An 8,806-nucleotide genomic window follows, 5' to 3' on the forward strand; every position below is an offset into this window, starting at 1 on the left:
GAACACATTGAAGAGGGAGTATGTAGAGGCCCAAAGACAAAATTGTTTTTCCTAGCCTTGCTACCTTTCTTATTCTAAATACAAGGCAGAGTTTTTGAATCCATGGGGCCAGGTGAACAAAATGTAGGTGATGGTGCTGGTGATGGAGATGGCAGCAGAACCCCAGGCCTGGCCTCCTTCCTACACATACCTCACAGGGCGCTTTATTGTGCCTGCTGCTGCCTGTGTAGAGGACAGCTCCACTCCACCCCTAGCCGTCTGTGCTGTCTTGGCAGAGGCAGGCCTGGCCATGCAGCAGGGCTGTACAGACCCCTGTGGGCCGCAGCTTCCCACTGCCATTCTCTTCCCAAAGGCCCTGGCACATAGCGCTGAGCACCTGGGCACTCAAAACTGCAGCTCCAGGCAGATTTGTGAGCAGGTTGCTCATCAAAACTCCAGCTCTGGGCCACTTGGTGCTTGGGTTGGGAGAGGCAGATGTGGGAGAAGCATAGATAGGAAGCCACTGTGCTGGGGATGGTTTTCTTGGAGGTCAGCCCTGGCCACAGCCTCCACTCTGTTTTGCTGGGGACCTAAGGTCCCATCTACAACTCCTTTCCTCTTGCAGAGAAAGCCCCCAGATCTCAACTTTCTCATGGGAATAATACGAGGTATGAGACCCAGGGATTTTTTAGTCTCTCCCAAGCTACAGTCCACATACTTCCTCCAGCTATGTTTGGGGGTCAAAAGACCCTTCTTAAGAACCCTAAATCCACCCAGTTTATACTTGTTCCTGGGCTTATGTCATCCTAGTCAGAACCTGGGAAGATGCCACTGTACCTGGAGGAGGCCATGAAGCTGTCACATGTGAAGTTCTGTGGATACGACCTGCTGATGCTGTCTACTGTGAATATCTGACGCTTCAAGTAGAATTGAAGCCCAGGCCTTGTCATCTGCTTTCTTTACTAAGTTATGCCAAGCCACTGGAAAAGTGACTGCCCAAATTACGTTTTTGATACGTATCTGTTGAATGAATGAACCTCAACCAGAACCTCTCCAGATACCTGAATGAGCCTGGGGCCCCTCCTTCAGGACCCAAGGGACCCCTGTTCTGTCTGTGTCAAGGACAAAGACCAGTTAGAAGGAATGACAGACGTCCTTTACAAATGCAAAAACAGATTTGCTTTCTGTGTGCTTTTCCAAACAGAGGTATATAGGCCATTGAGACAGGATGCCCAGAACTCCATTGAAGGGAAAGAATAATAAATGTGAACCATAGCATGCCCAGCAGCCCCTTCACAGAGCCAGGCACTTGGGACCTGCTTGCCATGCCTTAGGCCATTTAGTTCCTACAAGAACCCTATGAGGTTCATCTCACCACTTCACTTTACAAAGGAGCAAACAGGCTTAGAGGACTTTGGTGACATCCTCAAGACACAGCTAGTCGGAGACAGTCACCACTGTCAGTTGGAGGTGATGGACATTTCACCTGGTAAACAGTTCCTCCATGAAGCTCGGCACAGTGATAAAATCCCAGGAGGGACCCAGTCAGATGGCATAGGAGGAGACGGTTCTACCCAGAAATGCTGGAACCAGGGCTTTCACCAGCTTCTTCCCTGTACCTATCTGGAATGTTCGCACCCTGTAAGTGTCATTTGCATACTGGGGTGACAAGGAGAGACATGTCATTGACAACACCATGAACCACCAGAGGACTGGGATCTGGAGCTCACACAAGGAATCCCCAACCCTTCGGGGACTTGTGGATGAGGAGGACATGGGTGCCCATGGTAGAAAAGGTTCTAGACTTTCAAAGTAAAATTTGACCTAAGACTAGAGAATGGGGCCGGGCACAGTGGCTCATGCCTGTAATCCCAGCACTTTGGGAGGCTGAGGCAGGTGAATCACAAGGTCAGGAGTTCGAGAACAGCCTGGCTAATATGGTGAAACCCCGTCTGTACTAAAAATAAAAAAATTAGCCGGGCCTGGTGGCATGCGCCTGTAGTTCCAGCTACTGGGGAGGTAAGGCAGAAGAATCACTTGAACCCAGGAGTTGGAGGTTGCAGTGAGCCAAGATTGTGTTACTGGACTCCAGCCTGGCTGACAGAGTGAGACTCTGTCTCAAAAAAAAAAAAGAATTATGAAAACATTAGTGTCTTCAAGGCATTGTCACAGTGTTTGTCAGCTGTGGAGCAGCGGCACCTGCTGTATTAGTTAGTAGCCTACAAGAGCATCACTCCTGTGAGTCCTCAAAAATCATTCTCATGGTAGAGATGAGGGGACGCAGGCTTTTGGGTGTCAAATGGCCACGCAGCAGCTCCTGGGTCAGAACTGAGCATCTTCCAGAGGGAGGGCTACATGAAATCCCCTCTAGGCCGCCTGAAGCTCCACTTCTGATACGGAGGGAAAGGACCTGGGGAGACCTCATCCTCTCCCCATTTTAGAGACAGTGCACAGGAGAAGACCCTCTAGAAGAACGCTTAGACTTAAAGGAATATAATTAGATTTCATCCTTTAACATGAAAGGGAGTCTGGAGAAACAGCTGAGGCCATTTCAGCCCTTGGCAGGGGGAAAATGCCGGAAGACTCCAGGGTGGGAGAAAGCCCATCACAAGGCCCAGGATCTAAGAGGAGACTCACTTTTTCCAGGTCCCATCCCCTATGCTCCCTCCTTCCGTAAGACCTACTCAAAGGCCCCACTGGGCTACTGACCACACACCAACCCCCTGTTCTTACCTGTTCTTGCCAACTTCTTACCTGTTCCAAATTATGCAAAAAGAGTGCCCCTTCATCACCCTGGGAAGACCTGGAGGCAACTCAGGCCCTAGGTTTGAGGAGACAGTGCTGGGTCAAACCTCCTTGACCTTACCAGTTCTGTGACCCTAGAGAAATTTTTGGTGTTTTGGGGCCTCCCCAGCCCTGCAACATGCACAATGGGGTTATGCTAGCATCTCCTTCCTACTGAACTCTGATATCAGGTATGTTTGAGATAAATCTTGTAAAACTCATTGTTTGGTGTCCCCTGTAGATATTGGACACACTTAGAGACGGAAGAATTTCAAGGAGTGAGGGGTGAGAGGTAGCATGGAATACAACTCCAATGGGCCTGGGGTCCACAGTGTGATCTCGGGAAAGGCACTTTTGCTCTGGGCCTCGTTTTCCACGCTGCACCAGTAGAGGTTGAGATTAAATGCAATTCAGCCATCATCATCCTCTGACACTTTCCAGTGCCTTCTGATTCTATTTAGAACCAGACCCTATGCCTCATCTCAGCCTATAGTGGGCAGTGTCCACAAAGGCTCACAGCACTGAGGGGTTAGTGACTCCCTTCTGAATAGAATACAACAAAGATGATGGGATAGCACTTCTGTGCTGGTTCAGGCTGTTAGAGCAAAGAGCCATAGCCTGGGGAGCTCATCAAAGACAGAATTGTATTTCTCCCAGTTCTGGAGGCTGGAAGTTGGATATCAGGTTGCCAGCCCAGCCTGGTCGGGCCCTGGTGAGGACTGTCTTCTGAGTGGCAGACTGTAGACTTCAGGTTGTGTCTTCGCCTGGCAGAGAGAGGGGAAGAGAGCTCTCTGGGGTTCCTTTTAATAAGCCAGCAATCCCAATCATGTGGGCTCCACCCTCAGGACCTCATTACCTCCCACCTGATACCATGAGATTGAGGGTTAGAATTTCAACATATAAACATAGGATCAGGCATGGTGGCTCAAGCCTAGAATCTCAGCACTTTGGGAGGCTGAGGTGAGAGGATTGCCTGAACCCAGGAGTTTGAGAGCAGCATGGGCAAAATAGGGAGCCCCTGTCCCTACAAATTTTAAAAGAAATATATTAGCTGAAAATGGTGGCACATTTCTGTGGTCCCAGCTAATTGGGAAGCTAAGACAGAAGAACCACTTGAGCCTGGAAGGTGGGTGCTGCAGTAAGCCATGATGGCACTGCTGCATTCCAGGCAGGGTGTCAAAGCAATACTCTATCTCTAAACAAGTAAATAGATTTGGAGTGGGGAGCATTAGGCTCACCATTCCTTGCCTAGGCCTCCTCATCTTCCCAGCCTCTGGTAACCACTTTTGAACTTTCTGCTTCTAGGAGATAAATTTTTTGGATTCTGCATGCCTGAGATTATGCAGTGTAGATCTCTCTCCAACCAGAGTCATTTCATAGTTTACCTAATGTCCTCCAGCTTTCTCCACCCAGCTACAGAGATGATAGGATTTCCTGGAGTGTTATGGCTGAAGAGTATTTCTATATATATATACACACACACGCACACACACACACACACGGCATTTTCTTTATCCCTTTGCCTGTAGGTGGACGGATAGGTTTATTCCGTGCCTTGGCTGTCATGACTAGTGTTTCAGTCACCATGGGAAGGCAGATATCTCTTTTGAACATGAGGATTTCACTTGCTTTAAAGGTATACCCAGTGATGGGACTGCTAGCTGAAATGGTAGTTTTGAGAAACCTTCAACTGTTTTTCACAGTATTTAGAGTGATTTAATTCCTACCCATAGTGTATGAGAGTTTTCCTTTCTGCACGTCTGCCCTGGCCATCCCCTTCAAAAATTATTGCTTTTGTTTTGGTAATATGCTTTTTTTTTTTTTTTTTTTTTTTAGATGGAGTCTTGCCCTGTCACCCAGGCTGGAGTGCAATGGCACAATCTTGGCTCACTGTAACCTCCACCTCCCAGGTTCAAGCGATTCTCCTGCCTCAGCCTCCTGAGTAGCTGGGATTATAGGCACGTGGCCCTACATCTGCCTAATTTTTTGTATCTTTAGTAGAAACGGGGTTTCACCATGTTGGCCAGGCTGGTCTCGAACTCCTGACTTCGTGATCCACCTGCCTTGGCCTCCGAAAATGCTGGGGTTACAGTCATGAGCCACCACACCTGGCCTGGTAATAGGTATTTTTAGTGAAATAAAATAGTAACTGAGTGTGATTCTGATTTATGTTTTTGTGAGAATTAGTGATTGTGAGAAACTTTTCATTTGTGTCAATTTCATGTCTTCTTTTCAGACAGGGTCTATTCAGGTCTTTTAGGCTTGGGTATTTGAAGTTGCAGGGGTTTTTCGTTTTGTTGTTGCTGTTTATTTCACCTTAGTAGTGTCAGTTTGCTGTACGTGTTAGATGAGAATCCGTTTCAGAGATAGAATTTTCTTCCAAAATTCTCTCTCAGTTTTTAGGGTGTCTTAACTGTTGGTTAATTGTTTCCTTTACTCTGTAGAAATTCTAAAGTTTTACCTAGTCCCACATGTTTATATTTGCATACATTCATGGTAATTTTCTATGCACCCATTTCCAATCCCTTATCATCCCCCTTCTTCCCCCAAGCTCTAGTAACCACTGTTGCACTCTCTAGGTCTTTGAAATAAATTTTTTTTTTTTTTTTTTTTTTTTTTAAAGATTCTGTGTGAGTGAGATAATACAAGGTTTGTCTTTCTCTGCCTGGCTCATTTCACTTACCGTCACATCCTCCAGGTACAACCACAGGGCTCCCTATGAGGTAATGTCATTGAGTTTTCCTGGCTGAAGAGTCGTCCATTGTGTACACATGGGAGTTTATTTTTTCATCTGCATATGGACGGTAGGTGGATTCATTTCCCTGATGCCCGTGAATAGTGCTGCAGTCCACACCAGAAGGCATCACCTCTCTCTTCCATGTACCAATTTCATGTGGGTTGAATGTATACCTAGCAGTACAGTTGCTAGTGGAAATGGTCGTTGTAGTTTTAATGTTTGGAGGAAGCCTCACGTTGTTTCTGTAGTGTATGTACTAGTTTACTTCCCCAACAAGTGTGGAGAAGAATTCCCCCTCTCTAAAACTCCACACCGGCCGGGCACGGTGGCTCACGCCTATAATCCCAGCACTTTGGGAGGCCGAGGTGGGTGGATCACCTGAGGTCAGGAGTTCAAGACCAGCCTGACCAACATGGTGAAACAATGTCTCTACTAAAAATACAAAAAAAAAAAAAAAAGAAAAAGAAAAAAAAATTAGCCAGGCGTGGTGGTGGGCATCTGTAATCCCAGCTACTCAGGAGGCTGAGGCAAGCGAATCACTGGAACCCAGGAGGTGGAGGTTGCAGTGAGCCAAGATCATGCCATTGCGCTCTAGCCTGGGCAACAAGAGCAAAACTCCATCAAAAAAAAAAGAAAGGAAAGGAGAGGAAAGGAGAAAGCAAAGGAGAAAGGAAAGGAAAGGGGAAAGGGGGAGGATATCCACACCAGCATTTGTCTTTCTTTTTATGTTTTTTTAATCTTTTTTTGTAACATTCAATTCAACTAAAGAGAGATGATCTGATTGTGGTTTTGATCTACATTTTTCTCATGATTACCGATGCTCTCCAAGTTACTGTGTACTTGTTTTCAATTTCACATCAAAGACTAGGCGAAGGGACCCGAAGACATGGGATTGAGGCACAGGGAAAAGCAAAGATTCTCTGCATCACTGATCCTCACAATAATGTGGATCAAGACCACACTCAGATGCCGCCTCACTGCAGTTAGAACAAATATTACCGAAATTGTATGGCAATTTCACTGCCATTGTGTACATGCATATAATGGGAGGGTTGGAAGGATGTTTTGATCTATATATATATAGCAAGAGGATGAAATTACAGCATTTGGCATCTCTGTGACCTTCTATAATTATTTCTCTGTGAAGAGAACATTCAGAATCTTACTTTCTAGCTCATTTTTTTTTTCTAATGCAAAGCATTTTAACAGGTTGTCAAATATGCAGTTTTTAGAATTATGTAACTATCACATAAAAATTGGTATATCACATTAGATGATTCTATCACATCATCTAATATATAAAATAAATATGTAAATATATATTATATATATAATGAATAAAATAAAAACACAAATCACACATTGACAATAACCCCTGCAGTCCAAGTATACCCCCACAATAGTAAAAATTACACTTAAAAAAGAAAACTCTAAAGACATTTATACATTTAAACCAAAGTAACTGTGACTAGACTAAATACATTCATTCATCAAGTACAATAAATTTAGCATTGCTGCTTATAGTCACTAATAACACAATTTTAGGTGCAATTTCACATGCTTTCATAAATCTTCCAGTACAGTTCCCATAGTAAAGTGTCTTTGTGCATGCCATTTTCATTTATATGCAGTTGCATCATACATCATACTTAAAACTATTGCATGTCACCAACTGTTAATATACATTTTAAGTGAACAGCAGGTAAAAAATTTCAACCTCAATGATGACAAAATTTAAGATTAAAGTCTTGAAAGCCTATAGTGATTTGTTTACTTGCATAAATACTATTTTCACTTAGTATAGGCTATTAAAATAAGCAGAGAATTGGCCGGGCGCGGTGGCTCAAGCCTGTAATCCCAGCACTTTGGGAGGCCGAGACGGGCGGATCACGAGGTCAGGAGATCGAGACCATCCTGGCTAACACTGTGAAACCCCGTCTCTACTAAAAAATAGAAAAAACTAGCCGGGCGAGGTGGCGGGCACCTGTAGTCCCAGCTACTTGGGAGGCTGAGGCAGGAGAATGGCGTGAACCCGGGAGGCAGAGCTTGCAGTGAGCTGAGATCTGGCCACTGCACTCCAGCCTGGGCGACAGAGTGAGACTCCGTCTCAAAAAAAAAAAAAAAAAAAAAAAAATAAGCAGAGAATTTAAATATTAACTCAAAAAAAGATAGAGGCTCCAAACCTTCCTAAGAAATTAATGCGTTTTCAAAGTAATAATATAATGTGAGTCTGTAAGTCAAAAGGAATTTCATATTTATTCCCAAATTTAAAATACCAGTGATGTGAAGAGAAGATTGAGCCCTAAAATTGTTGTACCAAATTGTAAAATACAGTAAAGAAGATGCAGCTCATTTGCTTGGGAATATGTAATGGAATATTTTTCACAGTAATGTTATGTTAAACACTAAATGGACGGTCTAAATAAATGTACCTTTGCGAGCAAGGAAAGGGAACAATTAAGGCTTTTTATGCTCTCCGTAGCTACCACCCAAGCTTAAGTTAGATAGAGGCTACAAGGCCACACAATATTACTTCTCACTTCTCTAATATATTGTTAGATGCTTCATTTCAACCCCATACTTATTATCTTATTTAGATGCATATTTTTCTATATCTCTAATTTAATTAAGTCCCCAATCCCGCCCCATCTAAACAGAATGCTGAAATGGTTAGGGCCTTATCTGTTTGGTTCACGGTTGTAATACTGGGGGCTAAGAATGCTTAACATATGCCATAAATCCAAGGAATATATATATATATATTTTGTTGTTGTTGTTGTTGTTGTTGTTGTTGTTGTTGTTGTTGTTGAGGTGGAGTCTCACTCTGCCGCCCTAGGCTGGAGTGCAGTGGCCGGATCTCAGCTCACTGCAAGCTCCGCCTCCCGGGTTCACGCCATTCTCCTGCCTCAGCCTCCCAAGTAGCTGGGACTACAGGCGCCCGCCATCTCGCCCGACTAGTTTTTTGTATTTTTTAGTAGAGACGGGGTTTCACCAGGTTAGCCAGGATGGTCTCGATCTCCTGACCTCATGATCCGCCCGTCTCGGCCTCCCAAAGTGCTGGGATTACAGGCTTGAGCCACCGCGCCCGGCCCAAGAAATATTTTTTTTTTTTTTTTTTTTTTTTTTTTTTTTTTTTTTTTTTTTTTTTTTTGAGGCGGAGTCTCGCTCTGTCGCCCGGGCTGGAGTGCAGTGGCCCGATCTCAGCTCACTGCAAGCTCCGCCTCCCGGGTTTACGCCATTCTCCTGCCTCAGCCTCCCGAGTAGCTGGGACTACAGGCGCCCGCCACCTCGCCCGGCTAGTTTTTG

The sequence above is a fragment of the Rhinopithecus roxellana genome, chromosome 13 (assembly GCF_007565055.1).
Source record: "Rhinopithecus roxellana isolate Shanxi Qingling chromosome 13, ASM756505v1, whole genome shotgun sequence".
NCBI classification, from domain to species: Eukaryota; Metazoa; Chordata; class Mammalia; order Primates; family Cercopithecidae; genus Rhinopithecus; species Rhinopithecus roxellana.